We start from the raw sequence: 24,489 nt of genomic DNA, 5'->3' as shown, positions 1-24,489 counted from the left end.
TTGTATGCTACATCAATATGAGGAGGATTGGAAAGACATTCTTTGGATCGCCGAGTATGCATACAATGATTCTGTACACTCAGGAACTAAACAAAGCCCTTTTTTCTACCATATATGGTCACCATCCTCGAACCTCAGACTTAGATTCTCCCCAGCATTTAGAGATGCCTGCGGTGGACCATCTCCACGCTGTTATCACACAAGCCTTTAAAGAAGCGCCTGCACATTTACAAAAGGCTATGGATAAATACAAGAAGGATGCTGATCAACACAGGAGTGAAGCACCGCAATACCAAGTAGGGGACCAAGTATGGTTAGCCACCAAGTACTTACCACTCAAGGGAACATGGACTTTTAACCCCAGGTACTTGGGACCTTATTCTATTAAGGCTATTATTAACCCAGTGGCCGTCAAGTTGGACCTGCCTGGTCATATGCGTGTTCATCCTGTTTTTCACGTGTCTCTTTTGAAGCCTGTGCAACCAGGAACTAGACTAACCACCCCACCTGAACCTATCCTCATAGACGGGGAACCCGAATTCGAAGTCAAGAAAATTTTGGACTCTAAAAGGGTGAGATCAAAACTCTTCTATCTTATATATTGGAAAGGGTATGGTCCACAAGAAAGATCTTGGGAGCCTAGTGACCATGTGCATGCACCTCAATTTGTGAAAAGGAAGGTTCCACCAAGAATTTCCAGACAAACCAAGGCCGAGAGGGAGAACAGCTTTAGGAGGGGCCTTGAGGGGGAGTGCTGTCACAATGCCTGCCCTCGGAAAGCCAGACCAGGCCGAGCAAGCCCGGAAGCAGGCATCATGCCACTTGAAGCATGCCCAAAAACCCCAGTTAGGGGCTCTTTGGCTACAGTCCTGGCGCCTACGGCGCCAGGCTCATAAGAATAAAGTCAGCCCTGGCGCCATGGGCGCCAGGCTCATCACAGAAATCTTACCTCTTGCAGACCATGCTGCATACCTACCTGATGCAGACCATGCTGCACGAAGCCACAAGCCAAATGAGGCTTAAAGGGACTACTTTACCTCAGGGACTCCTTCCCTCTCGGGTGGGGCTGTGGAAGAATACTTACCTGGGACTTCTTCCAAGGCTATTTAAGCCACACCCGGACAGCCACACGTGCTTCGCGTTATTCTGCTTGCTGCAGCGTAACGCTCACCATGTCTTCAGCAGCTCCAGTCTTCAGCCACGCCCGCTTCAGTCCTGGAACACCTGGAACAAGAAAAGGAGAAGGAGAAGAGGTCAGAACAAAACCCTTACCTGAATCCTTGATCCAGCACATCGTCGATCTGGAAGAGAGAAGCCTTCTCAGGTGCATTCCCACGCACCTCGGAGCGCTGCGCTGAACTCACCAACCGAGGCTGCATTCCTTTACTCCATCGCGAATCCAGCATCTCCAGGCCATTCTTCAACACCTGGGGAAGACAAGAACAGATAGGTGAGCAAGGGCAATACAAACTACCCCCAAAGACTTACCTGATTTACCACAGGGGGGTACTCACCTTATCTCGGGTCGGCATAGTCAATTCCGCATCACCGCCGCACCCCGGCCCCTAAGGGGAAAACAAGAACAATACAAATCACCCCCAAAGACTTACCTGATAACCACAGGGGGGTACTCACCTCATCTCGGGTGGGCGCAGTCAATTCCGCATCTCCGCCGCACCCCGGCCCCTAAGGGGAAAAAACAAGGACAATACTACCTAACCCCTAAGACTTACCTGATTTACCGCAGGGGTATACTCACCTCATTTCGGGTCGGCGCAGTTTATTCTGCATCATCGCTGTACCCCGGACCCAAAGGGGAGAACCACAGTAGACCTACCAGGATCTTACCAATTGCCACTTGGAACTCTTCTGGTGGTTTAAATCCACAACCTGCAAGGAATCTGGCAGAGTGAAGATCAGACTTTTGAACTCTTACGAACAATTGGACTTAGAGTCAATACTGGAACTCACTGATTCCTCCACGCCAGTGAAGTAACTGGTCGTCTACGCGCCCCTGCGCCCGACGCAGGATGGAGAGCTCATCTTTCCAAATCTTCAGGTGAGATTAAGAGGGAACTTCAGGAGTGTTCTGTGGGCAGAGAAGGGGAGTGGGGAGGCGGGTTAACGCTCAGATTACAGGAGGTTAATCCCCTTTCTTCATTGCAGAAAGATATTCGTACGAGTCCAACAAACGAAGCTACGTGGGTCTGTCCAGTCTGCCATCTCGGCTCTACGTATTATTCTGGTGGAACCAACAGCGGGCCAGTCCAGATCAACGCCCCCGTGGGAATCAGGTGAGCGTAACACCCACTAAAGGAATTTGGCGAGTCAAATCCAAAAGGAACTTTCTGGGGCATTGGGAAATCACCAACCTCCTGGTGCCCTCACCCTCAGATGTTTTGACTCACTGTACCGGAGCCCATTCTTCCAGTGCACTTTGAACAGTCCAGGAGCCTCGCCCGTAGCCATCTCCTCCGCCTGCTTCCGCAGACCCACCAGAGTGGGACACTGATTATGGGCTGTGAAGAAGTCAGTTTGACCTGGGCCCCCAACTGATGCGAACTCATCCATCTTAGGCAGACCCTTCAAATCTGCACCCACCTAGTCCTCCACCTCAGGTTCCTGCATTGCGCTAGGCAATTCTGAAGTCACTGAGTCCCCTGCCACCAAAGTAGGGTCCTCAGTGGCTACTAAATCCTCTCCCGCAGGAGTAGGCGGCTCAGTAGTCTGTGGAACTGGACTAGGGGCTACCAGCAATGCCGATCCTTTCAACAAGCCCGCTGGAAGCACTCCAGGCCCTAAAGCTCTCAGAGTGTTCAATCTTGGGCTCTCTTTGGCCCTCGATTGGGTAGCCGCTGCAACTATTTCGGGATCAGGAAGATCATTACCCAACAGACATGGGACAGGGACGGAGCCTTTCACCACTACACGGCACTGGGTCGTTTCACCTTGCCAGCTGAACTCTACTATCGCCAAGGGGCACTTACTCTTTCCATCAAACCAACTGACACACAAATCAGGCCAATCAATTTACTGGCCTGGCTGTACCCACTGCCGGGTGGCAGTAGTGACGCTAGCCTTGGTGTCTCGGACCGCAGTAGTTTTGTGTCCATATATTTATACACATGTTCTAGTTAGAGTTGAATATTATTGGTAACCGGGGTCTCTTCTGGAAACCCAGTACCGTTCCCACTCAGTGTAACCAAACCACATTCAGCCACTCCCTGTCCTAGTGGGAAGTCCTTCTCCAAGAGGCCCACACTAATGATGGCCTCTTCCATGAGTCCAACATTCACTATGGCTTGCTTGGGTAAGCCCTTGCAAGCAGGAACCCCTTTCCTATGACCCAGCTCCTCATACACAAAACAACCTTTGGGTGGTGAGAACGCAGGTGTGCCAGTGCTAGGGGTGCCTGTGCTCTTCTTTTTAGTGTGCACGGCTGAACTAGAGTTTTGAGATTACCCTTCATTCTTCTGGGGACCTGCAAGGAATTCATGACTACCTCTCACAAAGAATCCACCCCGTCGCCTCTACAAGACCAACCAGATCACCCTATACCAACATGCTCTGTGTGCCACGAGTAAAAAGAGCTAGAGCGGGTGGATCCAGCTTCCCATATCTCGCACCTACTCACTGGAATGCCTTACCTCCCACCATTCGAAGTGAGGCCTCCCTCCTCGCTTTCCGCAAAGCAATGAAAACCATCCTCTTCTCATAAGGTCCTTCGTAGCGGCATGAATACCAACCATAGGACCCACTGCTTAATCTGTATTGACCAATCAAATAAGCTGTAATGATACCTATGTCTGTGTTTGTATGCAATGTGCAATGTACTGCTACCACGTCTGCACCCCTGTAACTAAGCTCATGCAAGTAACAGCGCCTCAATGCCCTTGGGCTGCTTGCGCGCTATATAAATATAAATAAATAAATGGTGGCAACAGTAAAGACGGACACAAGTGATCACAGTACAAGGGTGTTTATTAAACTATATATGCAGGGTGGAAAGTCCATCAAATAATAATAAAGCAGCCCTAGTGGCGTCTTGTCAAATAAAAGGGCCTATACTAAAAGGAAACTATTGCCAAACCTTACAACTAAATACAAAGAGTGTGGGATAAGATTCACAAGAACAAAAGAAGTGACAGGATGTTGGGTTCACTGAGGCTTTTGTTGGTGGGTGATGGCTTCTCACCCTTGGATACCTGTCTTCCGGTACTCAGACCCTTCTCGAATGCTTGCCTCATTTTGGGTGATGCTTCTTCACCACTGGGTCCCCCTCTTCCGGGCTCAGACCCCTCTTGAATGTCAGCCTATCTCTGTTGGGTTCACTATGGCTTGTATTGTATTTATTGGTGAAAATAAAAAATGATAATCAATCATACACCATGGAATCAGAATCTGCCCCCATTCATGATGTGACGCCCCCAAGAAGTCGGCGGCAATGATTAAAAACGTTTTTTTCTAGTGCTCTTGACAACTTCTGTGTAGTAAAGATTTAAGTGTTTTTTTTCAGTTACAGACAGTCGAGTACGCAATCTGTACAATGTTTTCCAAAATATCAGTCTTTTTATGATTACCCGATTGATTAGAGTATCTCTACAATTCTTCAAAGTTCAAATTAGCTGTTGCTTACTTTCCTCAATCATATCTTTATAATTTGTCAAAGTTCAAATTAGCCATTGGCTACTTTTCTTTTAACACAGTTCGGTTTCTTATCAATTCTCCCCTCGACTCACGGGCTGTGATGAACCGCTTGACTTTCTTTATCCTTGGAGTCAAGGTTGGTACCACCAAGACCAGCGTCCTCCCCGGCTTGTTTATCGGCAGAGGAGGGTCTTGTGTACTGTAGACATCTGCTGCAAAACACTCTGACTATTGTTTGCGGTTTTATAATTCATTCTGCAGAGGTTTCACAGGCCTTGGTTGGAAAGGGCAGGGTCACTTCTCTCCTTGTCACCCTCTCTGTCTGCGCCGTCTTTCTCCTCCTCTTGAACTGCCATGCTGAGTTAGCTCTGACGTAGTGTGGTCTGCCTTGCTCATATTGTGCTTTCGTGCTCCACCTTTTATCCCTGTGGGAAAGAAAAACGGCCATGAGGTGTGTGTGATTCCTGTCAATTGCCTGACTTTGCCTGACCCTTGTATTGGGACATGTCATGCAAATGGCTCTGGTGTTAGTCCGTTGTTTTTTCGTGTTGTGCGAAAGTGTTCATGTAGGAAAAGAGAGGGGCATTGATTTGGAATCTCCTACGGAGTATGATGTGAAAAAGGTGTTAACATAAAGGGGATACGGCGTCTCACCTGTCGGTGTCCCACTCCCACCCCTCGAGGACCCCCCATTCAGGTGATCCTCCCCCACTAGTCCACCTCCATGAACTGGATCCAATAGCGATGACTGTGTCCTGGCCAGCTGGATGACAGATCCCCAGGACTAGCCAGGGAGACACCTTCAGGTTTCTCACACATCTGCTGCAACACACGGTGACTATTGTTCACTGTCTTACGATTCCTTTAAGGGAGGCTTCACGGGACCTGGTCGGAAAAGGCAAGGTCACTTCTCTCCCTGTTAATCCTTCGGTTCTCGCTGCTTTTCTCCTCCTCTTGAACTGCCGTACTAGGGTAGCTGTGTCGGCATGCAGTTCTCCTTGCTCATAGTGTGCACCACCTTTTATCCCTGTGGGGAAGGGAAAGGGCTGTCAGGTTTGTGTGATTCTGGTCAATTGCCTGACTCTGCCTGACCCTTGTGTCAGGACATGTCAGGTAAACAGCTCTAGGGTTAGTCCGTTGTCTTCCAGGTGTGAGAAAGTGTTCATGTCGGAAAGGGGGGGTTGTCATGAGGAATTATATTCTTCGTCCTAGAGGGGTTGGTAAATTCAGAAGGATGAGATTGGTAGAGTTTGTAAAACAAACAGGAATGACTGGGATTATTATCATGAAATGAATAGGGGGGATTATGGGAATGATATTGTTTTGTCTGAGCAGATTGGGAGTGCGGGAAATAATAATCAGAGGGACGGCAAGGAGAATGACTGGGAGTATTCGGGTAGGACATAGGAAAACAGGGATTCTGGGAGATGTAGGGTTTGGGATTGTCAGGAGCAAACAGACATGGAGGAAGAGAACAGCAATAGTGGCAGAAACAACTTGCACAAAACCCCAAAAAGCTTTTAAAAATGATCTAATGGGTATTTTGCCTTATAGGAAACTACTTTGCCCATTGTGTAGGAGGAGAGCCTACAAGAACCACATTACCAGGCACCAAAGAGAGGATGGACCGGGTGGGCCATGCCAACGCATGCATGCAACTCGAAGCACGGGCTTGCGATTGAATCTTTGCCCGAACAGGACGTGTGCCAAGCAGCTCCTGTTCAAAAAGCCTACGCGAGGGCCCAGCCCCAGCAGAGCAACAGCCCGGCCCCTCACTGCTATCAGATAAGTGCTGCAGCATCCCAGAGAGCAAAAGGGACAGGGGAAATCATGCAGGGGGCTCCAGCCCACCCCTTAGCCCCAGCGCCCATACCAAAGCTAAGTCCCAATGCGCACGTATTTAACCCTTACTTACCTGAATGTAAAACATAACCACTGCTTGCTAAGAGTACGCATTTGACCAAGTGCGGTCGGGTGTTTTCGGTCTCATGCGAACGATGAATAGCCACATGGGGTGTTAAACAAATGATCCCAACCCACAATACAAAATGAAAGCCCCACGCGGCGACGCATGTTTTAGACTACAGAAACCACCCACATTAGCCCGCATGGACTCTGGAAGCCACATGCGGCAACCCATGTTATAGGCCACTAGAATCTCCCGCATAACTCTGAATTGGCTCTAGGAAGCCACATGCGGCAGCGCATGTCATAGACCACAGATATGCGCAACAAATGTGTGTGCATGAGTGTATTTAGCATGTGTGCTATAGCATTCAGCACGCACTAATGCGGTCACTCTTTTTCAGCATGAAACTGCTCCTGTAAACACCTGGCTCACCACAGGAGTAGATGGCCCACCGGAGACAACAGGGGATCGCTCCACAGGGACCACATTCCCAAAAGCTAAGTCTTGCATGCTTTCCTATGTAACCACAGCAGTGGTATGCCGGATTCTTATGTTACCAAGGCTCTCTCACCTTTCTGATGTTTGTGTGTGTGAACTGTTTTAATGCAAGGACTTTGAGTTCTGAGGGAGGAAAATGGCAGGTAGGGGGATTGATGGTGCATCAGAGCAACGTTCTACAGGAGCTGAATAAACATGCGCAAGGATCTAATTCTTCCCTAAAACCTCCAGTCCTATCCACAACCTCTTCCTAACCCTCTTTCCGGCTTCTCTACAACCCCCAAACCTATCCAACCAACGATACCCTAACCCTCTTTCCCTGCAGTGGTCAAGGAAACCTGTCTAAGCTTTGACTTGCAGGTCCCGAGACCATAGCGGGGTGGTTGGCTTGTGCCACTCCTGCGCCTTGGTGCTGTGGACTGTGACAGAAGCACAAACCCACGTGTTGTTCAGGCGCCTGCGTGGCGTGGCCAACCACCAACATGGAATATATAGCAAAGGTATTGCAGGACCTGCAGGGGCAATTAACTGCTTCTAGGCAAGAGTATGCAACGTTGGCTGCAGAGGTGCGTGGCCTGGTTGCGCAGGCATCACCATTGCCTGGCCTGGCCCCAGTGCCAGTTCAGGTTCTGGTAACCCCTGGGGCTGTAGTGTCCCTTGCTCTGCCAGAGTGGTACTCAGGAGAGCCTCAAAAGTTCCCAACCTTTTTGACGCAATGCTGCCTCCATCTTCTGACCAAGCCAGGGGCATTCCGGTCAGCCCAAGCCAGAACTCCCTTTGTAATCTCCTACTTAACGGGGGATGCAGTGGCATGGGCAAATCCCCTGGTCCAAAAGGACGAATCTGTTTTGTACGATTGGGAGGAATTCCTTAACGAATTTGGCAAAATATTTAACCGCCAAGCAGCTATTCTGTGAAAAGACTGGGAACTACTTGCGTTAAGGCAGGGTGACAAGGTGTTACCCAATTCAATAGGTTGGTGGCTGAAGCTGGGTGGCCATGAGAAAAAAGAATGTCTCTATTTTATAAGGGGCTTTGTGATGATCTGAAGGACTTGATAGCGCAAGTCGACCGACAACCTCAGGAATGCACTGCCATGATTGACCTGGTTTTACGCCTGGATCACCGCCTTGCATAAAGGCAGAGAGATAAGCGAAGGAGCGATCCATGCTCCGTAGCCCGGTTAGATCAGTCCCAAGGGACAAGCAGGATTTGGAGATGTCGAGTGGGGAAGAACCCATGCAAATAGGTTCCGTCCGGGTGCCGTTAACCAAGGAGGAAAAAAAGCAGAGAAGGAAAGACGGACTATGCATGTATCGTGGGACCATGGGTCATTTTGTCCGTGAGTCCCCCACTAAACCCAAAACCCTGGGAAACACTTTGGCTTGATGGTTATAGGGGTCACCCGGTCGAGCCTAGCGAACAGAAGGGCCCCAATTATAGAATATCTCAATTTTGCCCCACACATCGCTTTACCTGGCCTTTTAGGCTTCTCGAAGCAAGAACAGGCAGTCATCATGTTGGTGGATTCTGGCACAACCGGGAACTTCATAGATGCCCATTAAGCGGCCAAACTTGGGGTGCCTGTGCACCAGAAACAGAGACCTGAACGGGTGTGGGCTGTAGATGGTACACCACTCAGTTCAGGGCCCATAACTCACAGTACCCACCTGGTGACACTGCAGTGCAGTGGCACCCATTGGCAAGAGATCACGTTTGATATAATTGATGCCCCGGAGTTCGGGCTCATCCTGGGATTACCTTGGTTAAAAAAACATGACCCTCATATCTATTGGACCTCCGGCCTGGTAGAATTGAATTCACGCTACTGTCAGGAACATTGTCAATGGCGAGCAACACCTTGTCCATGTGTCGTAGGAGCTACTGATGCTCCAGTGGACACTTCTCTAGAGATAGGTCACAACGACTTACCAGTAGAATATCAGGACTTCCAAGACGTCTTCAGCAAACAGGCTGCAGAGACATTACCCCCCCATCAACCTTTTGATTGCTGGAAAGATTTAGAACCAGGAGCCGTGCTGCTATGTAGCCGCATCTATGCCCTGACCAAGGCCAAGCATGAACACTTATGGGAGTATATTGCAACTAATTTACTGAGCTGATTTATCCGGCATGCCAATTCCCTGGTGTCCTTGCATTTATTTTTCGTTCAAAAGAAGTCCGGGGAACTTTGCACTTGCATCAACTACCGCGGGGTAAATCAGATCACTATTAAAAACCGGTATCCGCTCCCACCCACTCATCCCTGTCCTTTTAGACCAAGGGCCTCATCACGAGTTTGGCGGTAACCCTTAAATCTGGCGGTCATGCTATTACCGCCGGATTTAAGGGTCCGCCAAATCAGGGCTTCAGCGGATTTCTCCCCAGCTCTGAGCTGGGGGGAAATCCGCCGAAAATTCACGCTCATACGGTCGGCGGGAAATCCGCTGGCGGTATTAGCGTGAAAATTCCCCATTGAGCCCAGTGGGGAATTCCATTACTGCCAAACCCGTGATCCGACGTTAATAGCACCAGGGGGTTTGGTGGTAGGGCAGATAGCGCTGGCGCGATTAGCGCCGGCGTTACCGCCCAACTCGTGATGAGGCCCCAAGTCAGGGATGCTGCCATCTATACGAAGTTGGACTTCCAAGGTGCTCATCATCGGGTGCGTGAAGGAGACGAGTGGAAAACCGCCTTCCGAACTAAGTTCAGTTTGTATGAATATTAGGCTATGCCATTCGGTCTCTGTAACGCTCCACTTCCAGCATTTCCTGGATGAGGTCCTTCGAGAGTATCTGGACTGCAAGGCACCAAAGAGAGGCTGGACCGGGTGGGACACTCCAACAAGCATACGCGCAAGTCAAAGCACATGGCTTGTGCTTGAGTCTTTGTGCGAAGAGGACATGTGCCTGCAGCTCCTGTTCAAGAAGCCTAGAGGAGGGTCCCATTCCCACCGGAGCAACAGCTCGGCCCCTCGCTGCTATCAGATAAGTGCTGCAGTGCCCTAGAGAGCAAAAGGGACAGGAGGAATCGTGCAGGGGGCTCCAGCCCACCCCTCAGCCCCTACGCCCATACCGAAGCTAAGTCCCAACGCTCACGCATTTAACCCTACTTACCTGAAAGTAAAAAGTATAACTACTGCTTGCTAACAGTATGCTTTTGACCGAGTGCGGTTGGGTGTTTTCGGTCTCATGCGAACGATGAACAGCTGCATGGGGTGTTAAACAAACAATCCCAACCCACAACCCAAAACAAAAGCCACATGCAACGCATGTTTTAGACTACAGAAACCACCCGCATTAGCCTGCATGGTCTCTGGAAGTGACATGCGGCAACCCACGTTATAGGCCACTAGATTTGTCCGCATAACTCTGAATTGTCTCTAGGAAGCCACATGAGGCAGCGCATGTCATAGACCACAGATATGCACAACAAATGTGTGCGCATGAGTGTATTTAGCGCGTATGCTATAGCTTTCAGCACGCACTAATGCGGTCGCTCTTTTTCAGCATGAAACTGCTCCTGTAAACCACACGACTAGACGGCCCACTGGAGACAACAGGGGAACACTCCACAGGGACCACATTCCTAAAAGCTAAGTCTTGCATGCTTTCCTATGTAACCGCAGCAGTGGTATGCCGGATTCTTATCTTACCAAAGCTCTCTCACCTTTCTGATGTTTGTGTGTTGAACTGTTGTAATGGGAGGGCTTAGAGGTCTGAGTGGGGAAAACGGCAGGTAAGGGGATTGATGGTGCATAACAGCAGCATTCTACAGGAGCTGAATAAACGTGCGCAGGGATCTAATTCATCCCTAAAACTCCCAGTCCTATCCAACACAACCTCTTCCTAAACCTCTTCCCGGTTTCCCTACAACCCCCAAATCTATCTAACCAATGATACCCTAACTCTTCTTCCCTGCAGCGGTAAAGGAAACCTGTGTAAGCTTTGACTTGCAGGTCCCGAGGCCATAGCAGGGGTGGTTGGTTGGTGCCACTCCTACGCCTTGGAGGCAGATGTAGTTCAGCCTACAGTTGCCTCCATGTGTTGAAAAACCACACTTGCCCCCTGACGGGGTGATTGGTGAGAAACACTGCTGATGCGGCCGTCGTCGTCATTCTCCTCCTCCGGAATGTCTTGTCCATTCGGGTACACAGGACCTAGCCTGTCCCCTGGGGTCTTCTCCCCAACTGCTCTTGCTTATACCCAAGCTTGGAGGCTGGTCAGCCACTCTGGTTTATTAACATTAGTTCTGTGGGGAAGTCCCCTCTCTTGACATAAGATGCACAGGACATCCTTGGTCATGCCTTTTACAGTCTCCATGGCAAGATCTCTTTCTTCTGCTGGAGCATCCCTCTGGAACAGCCTCCCTGCCTCTCTGAAACTTGAGAATCATCTTTGGTTCCGGAAGCACATCAGAGCTTCCTCTTTGTTTCTGCTTTCTCTCCTCCTCTCCCCTGCTGATCTCCTGGCTGAAACTGAAACTGCACTGGTTACCTGGCTACCCTTTGATGTTGGGCCCAGATTCCACCTCTGCCAGTTGCACACCTGCACTGCCCCCCTGGCAACCCCTGCACTCGGGGACTGTTTCTGTATCCTTACAGCCCCCTACTAGCGCTTGACACCTGATGTCTGCACTTACCATTGCACTTGCCACCAGCTGGCCACAATTTTTAATTATTGTCTTTATTTATTTTACTATTCTCCTATGTACAGAACTGTCCCCTCCCATCTCCACTGCACTTGCGCGATCTCAATGTCACCTGGCCTAGTAAGATTGTTGTCTTCCCTCTGTTCCCCCTCCCTTGTCTCGTTGCGCATTGAAACACTTGTGTATAGGTGTGTTATAAATGCCATATCATATCATATCAAGCTCCATGACTATTACTAATTCCTAGCAGTGACTAAACGTTGCCTGCAACAGTACTTTTATTGTTGGGTTACTAAGCTGTGCGTAAGGCTCCAACTGATCCAACAGCTTGCCACCTATTTGACGAATCAACTTACGGGGCACCAGTGGTCCAGGGATGAATATCGGTTTCTAAACCTTCAATCAGCCCCACACCTCTAGTACACCAGAAGGGATCCGAACCGATTTTGGAACACAAGTCAATTATAAACCTCCTTGTCCAATTTTGGTAACATGGACGGAACTGCAGGCTTATCTCTGCAAGGCGAAGGATCGTTGATTAGTTGCAACACAGCGAAAATACAATTGTTACCCATTGATAAAAGGGACTATCCAGCCAAGGTTGAATGAAAATATTGACTTTATTATTATTACAACAGACAGTTCTAGCACACTACAAGATACAACCCGCCATGTAAAGGAACGCAGAGGACGGACAGTTTCACGAAGGAAAGGGATGCATTCTGAATACTGACAGGAGGGTAGTCGATAAAGCAATCAGTCTTATTTGTTCAAGGTTGTTTGTTTGGTTTCCGCACTAAGGGAGCAAGGGGTTGTACATGTGGCAAGGGGCCTTTGGAGAAGGACCAGGGGGACAGAACCACAATGTACCTGGTGCTTGGAATGTTCTTGCTGGTCGACAGCGTCATGTCAGTTCTAGGATGCTTTGCAGCTCCTTCAACAGAGTTCAAGATGGGAGACAACTACAGGTATCAGGCAGCACGCAGTTCGGCAAGCAAAGCTGGACGGATGGCTGCCGGCTGGCCTACACGGTGGCTCGGGATCAAAAATTATTGTCTCTGTGCTAGTTGGCGGATCCGGAATGCTGGTCGAGGCATCTCGGACGACTTTAGTGACTGCTGCGTGACAACAGTCAGTGGTGCATCCGGTCACAGTTTGAGGGCTCAACTGCCTCGAAAATGTCCTTAAAAGATGGACGCTGTCATGATTCACCATTTCCGCCCCTTCTGGAATACCTGGTCTATGAAGCACCGTAGTATCATATCTAGTATACTACCAACATGGCCGACGCTGATAGGCAAGCCATGGTCTAATGTTCCAGCTATGTCTGCCACTTCCTAGAAAACAGACATGCCCCTGTGGCTCTGCACGTCTCAATGCTAACTTTCCGTCTTGTTGTACCGGCAAGCCGTTTCTCAGTTATCCTTCCTATTCCGCCTCCTTATCCCCTTAGTGCCAGCGGCACCGTTCACTTCCTTCCTGATATCCAGTTCTGTACCGCTCCTCGCATTCTCCACCTTGCGGAATTCGTGCAAGTCTACTTTCACTTCCCGGATCCTGGGCTCTGATCTGAACCGCTCCTCGCATTTCCGCCTCACGGATTCTTGCGAGTTCCCTACTCCTTCCTGGATCCTGGACTCTTCCTGAACTTTTGCCTGATACCCCTCCTGGAACCCTGAACGTTTCAGTTCTTAACATCTTCCTGGGCAGGAATCTGAACTGCATCCATACACCTGCATACTGGCGACGGAAGAGAATTGTCCGTTCCTGTACAAGTTTCAAACCTTCCAGGAAAAAAGAGACTCTTTCGAAACAAAGAAAGAAGACTTCAAAAGACAAACAGGTGAGACAAGATCACGAGTGTGACAGACGCTGTTTGATTCTTGTTTTGGAACTCCTCCTTGCTTCTTCACAGGGCTTGTGTCGTCCTTAAAGGTATCTCCCTCTGTTTCCTGGGAGATGTTTAGGGGAGGGATCTTGTTTCCCTCTTGGAAATCCTGGCCTTCCTTCAATGATGGAAGCTATAAGTGTCACGCTTTGCCTGAAATCTCACCTGTTTGTCTTTTGATGTCTTGGACTGAGTTTTCTCCTTCTTCTGGACCGCTCGGGACTTGTAGAGACACTGTCGCGTATCCTCTGTTGCCAGCGTGCGGGTGAGTCCGACCGAGGTGAGTATACGTTCAATTGCAGGGAGGAATAACAATAATATGCAGAGTCCCAGAAGGAAGGAAGCCAGGGAAGAACCAGGACTTAGAATTAGGTAAGGAGTAAGCGCTACGGGTCGAAGGCCCTAGGTAGGAGAGCGCTAAAAGATGCCTTAGGGTTGAGGAGGGGCTACTAGAACCTGGGAAGTAAGAGTACGAGCACAAGGGAAGTACGACCACACTTGCCGAAGTACGGAAGTTAGCGTTGAGACGCGAAGCGCTGCTGGGGCGTGTCTCTTTTTAAGGAACTGGCGAACTCCTGAAAACGCTAGAGCGGTAGTCACGCACTAACGTCAGCCATGATGGGTGTACCTTGGAAGGAATGTAGCAATGTCTTATGGACCACGTAGTCCAGAAGGGGCTGAAACGTTGAATCATGACAGCATGCCCCCTCTTAAACTGCGATCCTCCCAGTTTGCCCGGATGGGTCAAGTGGAACCGTCGGAGAAAGCAAGGGGCATTCATATTGGACACAGGTTCCCATGTTCGCTCACTAGGTGGGTATCCTTTCCATTACACCAAATATTGTAGGCGACCCCTTCTGTATCTGGAGTCACAAATCCTGGAAACTTCGAATTCGACCCTGTCATTGTTGAGCACAGGGGTAGGTCGAGGAGAGGTCCTAGTGTCCTGTGAATAAGGTTTTAGTAGGGATGTGTGAAAAACTGGGTGAATCCTTTTCCAGGATTGTGGCAATTGGAGCCTGAAGGCTACAGGGTTAATTATTTCTTTTATCAAAAAGGGGCCATGGAAACGTGGAGCCAACTTGTTAGGTCTTAGATGTCTAGGTAAGAGTATGGAGGAAAGCCAGACCTTATCACCGATGGCGTACTTTGGACCTGGTCTTCACCTGGAATCAGCATTTCGTTTAACATCCATCCTGGCCCTTTCCAAATAACCTTTCACATCTTTGTGTACTGTGACCAAATGCTCTATCCAGGAATCAATTGATGGAACTAGGGTGGAGTGAGGTAGAACAGTAGGTAAGACTGATGGATGAAATCTTTGGGAGCAAAAGAATGGGCTGGTCTTAATGGCAGCATGGTCGGAGTTATTGTAAGCAAATTCAGCCACAGGAATCAAGACAGACCAATCATCCTGTACCTTGGAGGCAAAACAATGTAGATATTGTTCGAGTGTTTGGTTGACTCGTTCTTTAATCCCATTGGTCTGAGGATGATACCCTGAAGACAAGGCACGTTGGATGCCTAACATTTTACACAGGTATTTCCAGAACTGGGAGATGTACTGAGGGCCCCGGTCAGAAATGATTTTAGAAGGGAGGCCATGAACTCTAAAGATGCGGTTTACAAAAATTCCTGCCATTTTTTGTGCTGAAGGTAACTTTTCCAAGGGAGTGAAATGGGCCATATGGGAAAACAGGTCTATGGTCACCATTATGGCCGTAAAGCCCTTGGAAGGAGGTCGTTCTACGATGAAATCAGTAGCAATAGTCGCCCAGGGTCGGTCAGGTAAGGCAGGCTGGTATAGGAGTCCTGCTGGTTTCTTATTGTCATGCTTATTCTGACTGCAGATTGTGCAAGCTTGGATGTAGTTCTTTATATCTTCGGCCATTCTGGGCCACCAAAGGTTCCTCTGTATGAGTATGAGAGTTGCCGATATGCCTCGATGTCCTGAATGGAAGGTATCATGGCAGAGTGTTATTATCTTCAACCCCAGTTCTTGTGTAGGTATCACTAGGTTCTTATCCTTTAATAGGTATCCGTCTTTAGCCGAGAGTCCCCATCTGTTTGTCTTAAGGTATTCCTTCCAGAGATCCGAAAAAGGTGTTTCTGAGCGAATATTATCCAATAAGGAATTTGACTGGGCAACAAAGACGGAATCGGGAAACATCTTAGGAAGGGCACCGGTTCCCTCAGGTTCATAATCAGGCCATCTGGACAGAGCGTCAGCAATAATGTTTGTCACTCCGGGAACATGGTTTATCTGGAACTGATATTGAGCACAAAAAAAGGCCCAGCGAGCCTGACGACTGTTTCTGCACTCTAATGACTGAAGAATTTGTAAATTCTGGTGATCAGTACGGACTTGAATCGGATCTTTGGCACCCAAGAGCAGATGATGCCATTCAGTAAAGGCCTGTCGGATGGCAAGAAATTCCTTCTCCAAAACAGAGTAATGTGTTTCACTGGAATTTAGAGTATGAGTTAGATAGGCGTTGGGATGTTCTTTTTCGTCTTCCAATTCTTGTTTCAGAACTGCCCCTATGGCGTAATCTGAGGCATCTGTTTCCACCAGGAAGGGTTTTTTAAGGTCATATTGTGCCAGGATGGGTCCTTCAGTAAATCTTTGTTTTAACTCTTGGAAGGCAGATTCTTGGTCCTTTGTCCAGTGAAAAGAAACAACTTTCTTTAATAAAGCAACTATGGGCTGTACAATAGCAGAAAAGTTAGGAATGAATTTCCGATAAAAAATGGCAAGACCCAGGAAGGATTGTATTTGTTTTACTGATGTGGGCCTGGGCCACGAGAGGATTGAGTCGACCTTGGCAGGATTCATTTCAATTGCTTGAGGACCTAGGATAAATCCCAGGTAACGAACAGTAGGAACATGAAAAATACATTTCTATGGTTTGGGGAGTAGATTATTCTCTCCTAAACGTTGTAGGACCAGAGACACATGGGGCCTCATTACACGGTAGGCGGTAAGGGTTTACCGGTACCAGTATTTTACCGGTACCGGTAAACCCTTACTGCATTACTACGAGGTCCCTTTGCAGGTTGGAGAATTTAACGCCTGCTTTTTGCAGGCGTTAACAACCAACCCGCAAAGGGACCAGGGAGCTAATTACGGTACCGCAATTTGCGGTGCCGTAATTAGCACCTTCCCCATTCCCATTATGCCCTATGGGGCAAAAATGGGAATGGGGAAGGGTAATGGGGGAAGGGGGAATTACTTCCCCACCAATCTTGGAATAGGGCGGTAATTCCCCTTTCCACCAAGGCGGTGCCAGTATTTTACCGGCACGGACCAAGGTGCTATTAGCCGTCCGTGTAATGAGGCCCATGTTCTTGGTGTATTGCTAAATTCTTGGAATAGATTAGAATGTCGTCCAGATAAATGATGACAAAGGGGAACAGCATGTCTGAGAATACTCTGTCCATGAACTGTTGAAACACTGCTGGGGCATTAGATAACCCGAATGGCATTACTAAGTACTCGAAATGCCCGAAGGGTGTCCTGAAGGCAGTTTTCCACTCATCACCTTCTCTTATGAGGATCAGATGGTAGGTGCCCCGAAGGTCAAGTTTGGTAAAAAATCACAGCTCCGCGGACCGCTTCTAGTATGTCTGAGATGAGTGGTAATGGTTAACGGTCCTTTTGTGTGCATTGGTTGAGCCCCCTGTAGTCCAGGCAGGATCGAAGTTCCTTGGTATCATTCTTTGGCACAAAGAATAAGGATGCTCCTGCAGGGGATTTCAATGGACGAATGGTGCCATTGGATAGATTAGTGTCCAAGTATTCATGTAGGGCTCTCTTCTCAGGTTCCGAAAGTATGAACATCTTTCCGAAAGGTATGACTGCAGAGTCGTCGGTTGAATGGCACAATCATCAGCTCTGTGGGGAGGTAATGCTTGAACAATATCTGATGAGAATACATCCGAGAATTGTTGGTAAGGCTCAGGTATCTGGGTGACGGTAGACACACTAATAGGCGAGTTCTTAGGGCTGTGTCCCTTCAAATAGTCAATGTGAAAGACAATATTCTGATCCTAAGAACAAAGAACCTGCAGTCCAGTTAATATATGGATTGTGTCTTTGAAGCCAAGGCATGCCTAGCACCCTCGGGTAATGAGCAGCCTTTATAATGTCGAAGTGTAACATCTCTTGGTGGTTGTTTATAGTCAGTAACAGTTCCGTGGTTAGTTGGGTTATGGGTCCTGAAGATAACAGATTTCCATCGATACCTTCGACCGCCTGGATGATGTCTTTGGTCTTCCGGGGAATATGATGTTTCAGGGCCCAATCATTGTCAAGGAATATGCCCATTGCTCCGCAGTCTACCAGGGCCAGTACGGGATATTTTTCATCTTTAGTGATTGACACAGACACTTGAAGAATCACCAAGCTGTTTGTGGGTTGACTGGGTTTGCTTGGAGAAGACTTGGAGCATGGATCTTTCTCCCGAAGCTGGGCTCCGTTCAAGATCAGGAGCTGGCGTTTTGGGAGGAGCCATTGGGCAATTTCTCACTAGGTGTTTGTCAGATGCACAATACATACATAGTCCTGTATCAATTCTATGAGCCCTTTCTTGTGGAGAAATGGGCCCCCGAAAGGAGCCGAGTTGCATTGGCTCAGGATCCGGCTGGGGACTAGAAGCCAACTCCTTACGACTGGTATAATCCAAAGGGGCTTTTGCTGGCAAGGAACATGTCTTTTTCTTTTCAGACTTCATTTCCTGAAGTCGGAAATCAATTTGCAAGGACAGATCCAGTAAAGCCTGGAACGAGCTTGGACGGGCTACCTTGGCGAGTTCATCCTTGATTTCGTCGTTCAATCCACGGCAAAACAGTGTGAAACAGGCTTCTGGAGCCCAGTCAGCGTCCTTGGCCAACTTTTTGAAACGGGTGACGTATGACAACATATCCTGAGAACCCTGTTGAAACTCCAGTAACTTCTCTTGAGCACTGTAAACTTGTTCAGGTCGACCAAACATAGTTTTAAAGGCATCTACAAATCCTTCATAGTTGTCCAGGAGTGGGTCCCCTGCATTAACTAGGGGTGTTGCCCAGGCCAAGGCATTTCCTGAAAGGTGGGAGATTATACACCCTACCTTGGCTCTGGGTGTTGAGAAGTAGTAAAGTTTGAAGGTAAAATGCACTAAACATGAGTCGAATAAAGGAACGCAATGTCATGATGCCTACCCCCAGGCATCCGGACCAAGCACATCAGCCCCGGGAGCAGGCATCTAGACATTTAGTAAAACTTCATCAGCCCCAGCTAGGGGCTATCTGGGTTCAGTCCTGGCGCCTTAGGCGCCAGGCTCATAGTAGAAATCAGTCCTGGCGCCTTAGTCATTACTTACCTCAGGCAGACCATGCTGCAAATGACTCCAATCTAACATGAAGCCTGAAAGGGACTATTTTTCTACAGGGACTATTTTTTACTCGGGTGTGGTTCTAGGGACTTCTTACCTGGGACTACTTTTGAAGCTATTTAAACCACGCCCGACCAGCAACACACGCTTCGCGTTATTCTGCATCCAGCAGCGTAACGCTCACCATGCCTGCAGCCTGCATCCAGTCTTCTGCCACGCCCACCTCGAATCCGGAGCTCCTAAAACAAAGAGGAAAGAAAGGGACAAGGTTAGAAAACAAACTTATTTTTATTCCACACCTGATTCTGGATCCATCTCATCTCCGGACCTGTAAAGAACATCATTTCTGCACGCGCTGCACCTCCAGCTGCAGCGCCGCGCCATACTCACCAGTCTTCACAGCATCCTTCGGGTCGGCGCTGTCTCCATCATTTCTTCGCCGAACTTCGGCACCTAGGAGACAAAAGAAAACCACAAGGTGAGCCGAGGGAACCAACACATATAATTCTTCCCACCATAGACTTACTTGATTTACCATCGCAGGCATCCTTTTGTGACTCTCCATATTTTTACGTGCCGCATCTGTAAAGAGAGACAAAACAACACGTTTTCCACGTGCAACATTTACCGGACAGCGCCGGGTAATACAGACTCTTACCTGAGCGCCACCAGCTGCCACAAGAGCATCTTTTCACGAGCCAGCTGCAAGACAAGAAAGGAAGGGGGGAACAAGAGTGAACATCGGACATATTGAACTTTTTGAACTTAATACTTACTGGCCCTCACCAGGAACCTCAGAGTCAATACTCTCCGGAACTCCCCCGAGCCTTCAAACCAGTGAAGTAACTGGAATCGACGCGCCCCTGCAAATCCACGCAGGATGGAGAGCTCATCTTTCAGGAATATAAGGTGAGATTGCTGTGAGGGCATTTCGGAGGTGATTAGTTGGGGAGGACTGTGGGGGTGCCATCACTTGAATCCACAAGTGGCTAAATCCTTCTCTCCACTTGCAGGAGAATATTTCTACGGGTTAAGCAGACAAGATTAGGCGGGCAGATCCAGTCAGTCATCGCTGCACTACGCATCAGGTAGGTGAAGACCGCAGCTGTCTGGGTCCGACCGACGCCCCTGTGGGAGCCAGGTGAGCGTAACAGGATGCGAAGCCTATCTACAAATCCCCACCAGGCATTATGGAAACCTCAGAAACCGTCCAACTAGCCCTATTGTTAGGGGAACTTAGGGCAGAAGTGCACTCCGCGCGCCAAGAGACTAATGCCCTCAGGAGAGAACTGATTGCGTCAAAGGAGCGCACTGATGTTCTTGCTAGACAATAACTTCAAAACCAAGCTGGGCAAACACCATTACCTGGATTCGGGGGGAATCCAACTCCTGTTTCATCGAGCAATCCTGTGCAAGTGGTTCTACCAGGGAGCATTCCTTTAGCTCCACCCGAACGTTTTGCTGGGGACCCAAAAATGTTCGCCGTGTTTATGAACCAATGCCGCTTGCACTTTTTATGCAGACCTGGAGCTTTTCCGAACCACCAAACCAAAGTAGCCTTTGTACTATCATATCTTAGTGGCAGCGCAGCGGATTCGTCAATTCCATTAGTTAACGAGGATGACCCTCTTCTTCGTGATTTTCAAGGTTTTCAATTGAGCATGGAAAGATTATTTGACAGACATTCACAGGGACAGGCCCTGGATAACAAACTTTTATCATTACGACAAGGTAACCAGGATCTACTAACCTATATCGCCACTTTCGATAGGTTAGTGGTGGAAACCGGATGGCCAGAGGTAAAACGACTTACATTATTTCATCGTGGACTGAAGTGAAGTCAAAGACGTTTTGGCCCATGTTGTGAACCCACCTCAGGAATGTGCTGAATATATAGACTTAGTGGTCCAGTTAGACCACCGACTTCAGAATAGAAAGGCTGATCGAGCTAAGTTCGAGAATCGGGTATTGGTTCCACCCAATGTTACCCTCAAAGGAACAGATGTATCAGAACCGATGCAGATCGGGGGGTCAAGGGACCCTTAACTCAAAAGGAAAGAGAAAGAAGACGACAGATGCAATTGTGTCTGTACTGTGGGGCCTCAGGACATTTTCTACGGGATTGCCCTATAAAAACATCTAAAAGAGTAGTCGGAGTTGCTGATAAAAATCAAACAGAGCCTGATTCGGGAAATTACCACACCCAACAAGCGTAGAGGTCCGCTTGCCGAGCTTGAAGAAGGATACTCAGACCTCGCACTTCATCATACCAATGGTCCTTATCGATCCAAGGCAGCCATCACGTATGCACGCAGTGAGGGCATACATTGATAGCGGGGCCATAGGAAACTATGTGGACCATGAGTTGGCTTCTAGGATGAATCTATCTCTCTGCAAAAAGACCACTTCGGATGTCATCACCACAGTCGATGGAACTGAAATTGCCTCTGGGCCTGTAACTCATTCCACCGCAGAGATGACACTATTAGGTCAGGATGGGCATCGAGAGACTATTGTGTTTGATTTAATCAAAGCCCGAAGTTCCAAATAATACTGGGGATACCTTGGTTGGAAACACATAATCCTTGTATTGATTGGCGAGAGAAGAGAATAACCTTCCCGGATTGTGCACATACTTGTTACCCGAAAAAACGCTTGAACCAAGGCCTGGCCACAGTCGCTACTCCAGTCATGCAGTTATCTCAGGAATATCAAGAATACCAGGACATTTTCCAAAAGGAACAGGCAAACACCCTAACACCTCACAGATCATACGATTGTCAAATCAATCTCATCCCCGGTGCACAACCTCCATGTAGTTGGATCTACGCCCTTACGGAACCCGAAAACCTTCACCTACGACAATACTTGGACCAATACCTTGCTAATGGCTTCATTCGTCCATCCAAGTCCCCTGCATCTTCAGCTTTGTTCTTGGTGCCTAAAAAGGAAGGTGACCTCAGAACGAGCATAGACTACCGCGCATTAAATCAGATCATGGTTAAGAACCGATACCCATTGCCTCTGATCCCTGAATTACTAGACCAAGTAAAGGACGCTTGCATCTACACTAAATTAGATCTCTGAGGGGCATATCATCTGGTACGTGTAAAGAAAGGCGACGAATGGAAGTCTGCTTTTCGCACTAAGTACGGGTTATTCGAATACCAGGTGATGCCCTTCGAGTTGTGCAATGCACCAGCAGCCTTCCAGTATTTTATGAACAATGTCCTTCGTGAACTCATTGACGTCTGTGTTGTTGTATACATAGACGATATTCTAGTGTACTCCTCTTCAGAATCAGACCATGTGAAGCACTTTCGTGCAGTCCTTGAGAAACTACGCCAGCACAAGTTATATGCAAAATTGGAAAAATGCGTTTTTCATGCTACTGAAGTAGAATTCCTTGGATTTATCCTGACTCCAAAAGGAGTCCGAATGGACTCTCGAAAGGTGGATGCAATCCTCAAGTGGCCATCACCCAGTTCAGTTAAAGGCGTACAAAGCATGCTCGGATTTGCTAATTTCTACCGCAGATTCATTCCGGATTTCTCACATGTTGTACACCCTATCACAGCACTTTTGCGAAAAAACAAACGCTTCTTGTGGACCGAAGAAGCTGAAAAGGCCTTCCAAGAGGTGAAAGCGAAATTCACGTCTGCACCTGTCTGTTGTAACTAGCGTCACGAGAACGCTGCGTACCTGTTCGTCCGGTTGGGTTTCTTGATGATGAGGCCAGGCTGTCAGAGGATCCGAAGAGACGTGATTAATGGCACGGGGAACCAGCCCAACCCCAGCCCGAATAGAACCGGATTGGAGGCGAACCGGCTCCCAACGCCACGGTATTGCTCACCCCTGATTAGTGTGGCGTCAGGACAGTGCAAGCACTGGCAGGGGGAGCCTCTGCGAAGATGGTTCAAAGTCCTCAGAGGTATTCCGGCGAAATGCAGATCCGGAGGCAGGAAGCAGATTGTATCACCAGGAACGAAGGCAAGGAAGCAAGCAGGGCAGGCTGGTAATGAGAAGAGCACGGGGACTGGAGTGGGATGGAGTCAGGAATGACTGAGCTAGGCGGACAAGGAGGGACAGGCAGGGACCAGGACAAGGGAAGCCAGGGAGGACTCAGGAACAGGAAGGAACTAGAAGGAGGGAGCGCAAGGACAGAGAGACAGGGGTTCCCCAGGCAGAACAAGGGAAGAAGGAAGCAAGCAGGAACGCTGGAATTCCACACAAGGCAGCAAAGACACGATCCGAACAAACCGCGTTGAGACGCGGTTTGGAAAAGGATCAGGGCTCCTTAAATAGGCCCAACAACACCTGGGAGGCTTGCAACGCAAGCCGTTCCGTCTCCCAGGCATTGGATACCCCACAACGAGGCTTGGGCCGCATACCTCCCAGAATCGAGCATCCTGCGCACTGCGCATGCGCGAAGCGCGGAGAGCGGACGCCCGCGCATGCGCAAAGCAGCGTGCACAGGAGACCCGGAAGCGCCCGAGACCCGGGACACCCCCGAACCCCGAAGCCGGAAGCGAGGATACAACCTCCAAGACGTGGAGCGCCGTAACGGGTAAGGAGACCCCAGGACAGGTGGCGTGACACTATGCCCCCTCCCAGAAAGACCCGGGGCCCCAGGTTTCCAGGGAAAGCGAAGAAAGAATTCACGGACAAGCCGGGGAGCGTGCACATTACAGTGCGGCTCCCAGGTGCGATCACAAGCAGGATAATCCTTCCAGTCGATTAAGAACTGGAGTACACCCCGACGAATCCGTGAATCACAGATCTCCTGGACCTCAAACTCAGGAACCCCCTGAACCAGAACAGAGGAGGGTCGAGGACCAGAACGTCCAAAGACATCCTGCACATAGGGCTTCAAAAGGGAGACATGGAATACTGGGTGTATCTTCCAAGTGCGGGGCAACACCAATCGAAAAGCCACTGAAGACAAACGTTTGGCAATTCTGAAAGGTCCATAGAATCGGGGTGCCAACTTAGTGGGTAAATTACGAACAGGTAAATTTTTGGAAGACAACCAAACCAGATCGCCCACCTGGAAATCGGGCTCCGTGGTTCGACCCCTATCAGCCTGCTCCTTCATGCGTTCGCGTGTCTTCGTAAGGGTTCTCCGGGCCAGGTCATGTTGTTTCTGGATCTTGAAGACCAAGTGATCAGCAGATGGAACGGAACTGGACACCACAGGTGAGAAGGGAACCAACTTGGGATGTTGTCCAGCTGAACACAAAAAGGGACTGATGCCAGTGGCAGCATGGGTCGCATTGTTATAGGAAACTTCTGCCAGGTCCAGGTACCTTAACCAGTTTGACTGAGTGGCATTGGCATAGCAACGTAAGTACTGCTCCAGGGTCTGATTCGTCCTTTCGGTCTGGCCGTTGGTGTGCGGGTGGTAGCCTGAGCTCAAGGCCCTGTGGATACCCAGATGAGTACACAACTGATGCCAGAAAGAAGAAAGAAATTGCGAACCACGATCAGAGATGATCTTCTCAGGGAGTCCATGTAACCGATAT

Source organism: Ambystoma mexicanum, chromosome 4q (assembly GCF_040938575.1).
Source record: "Ambystoma mexicanum isolate Mex_15411 chromosome 4q, UKY_AmexF1_1, whole genome shotgun sequence".
Classification (NCBI taxonomy): Eukaryota; Metazoa; Chordata; class Amphibia; order Caudata; family Ambystomatidae; genus Ambystoma; species Ambystoma mexicanum.
This window is presented reverse-complemented; position numbering follows the sequence as displayed.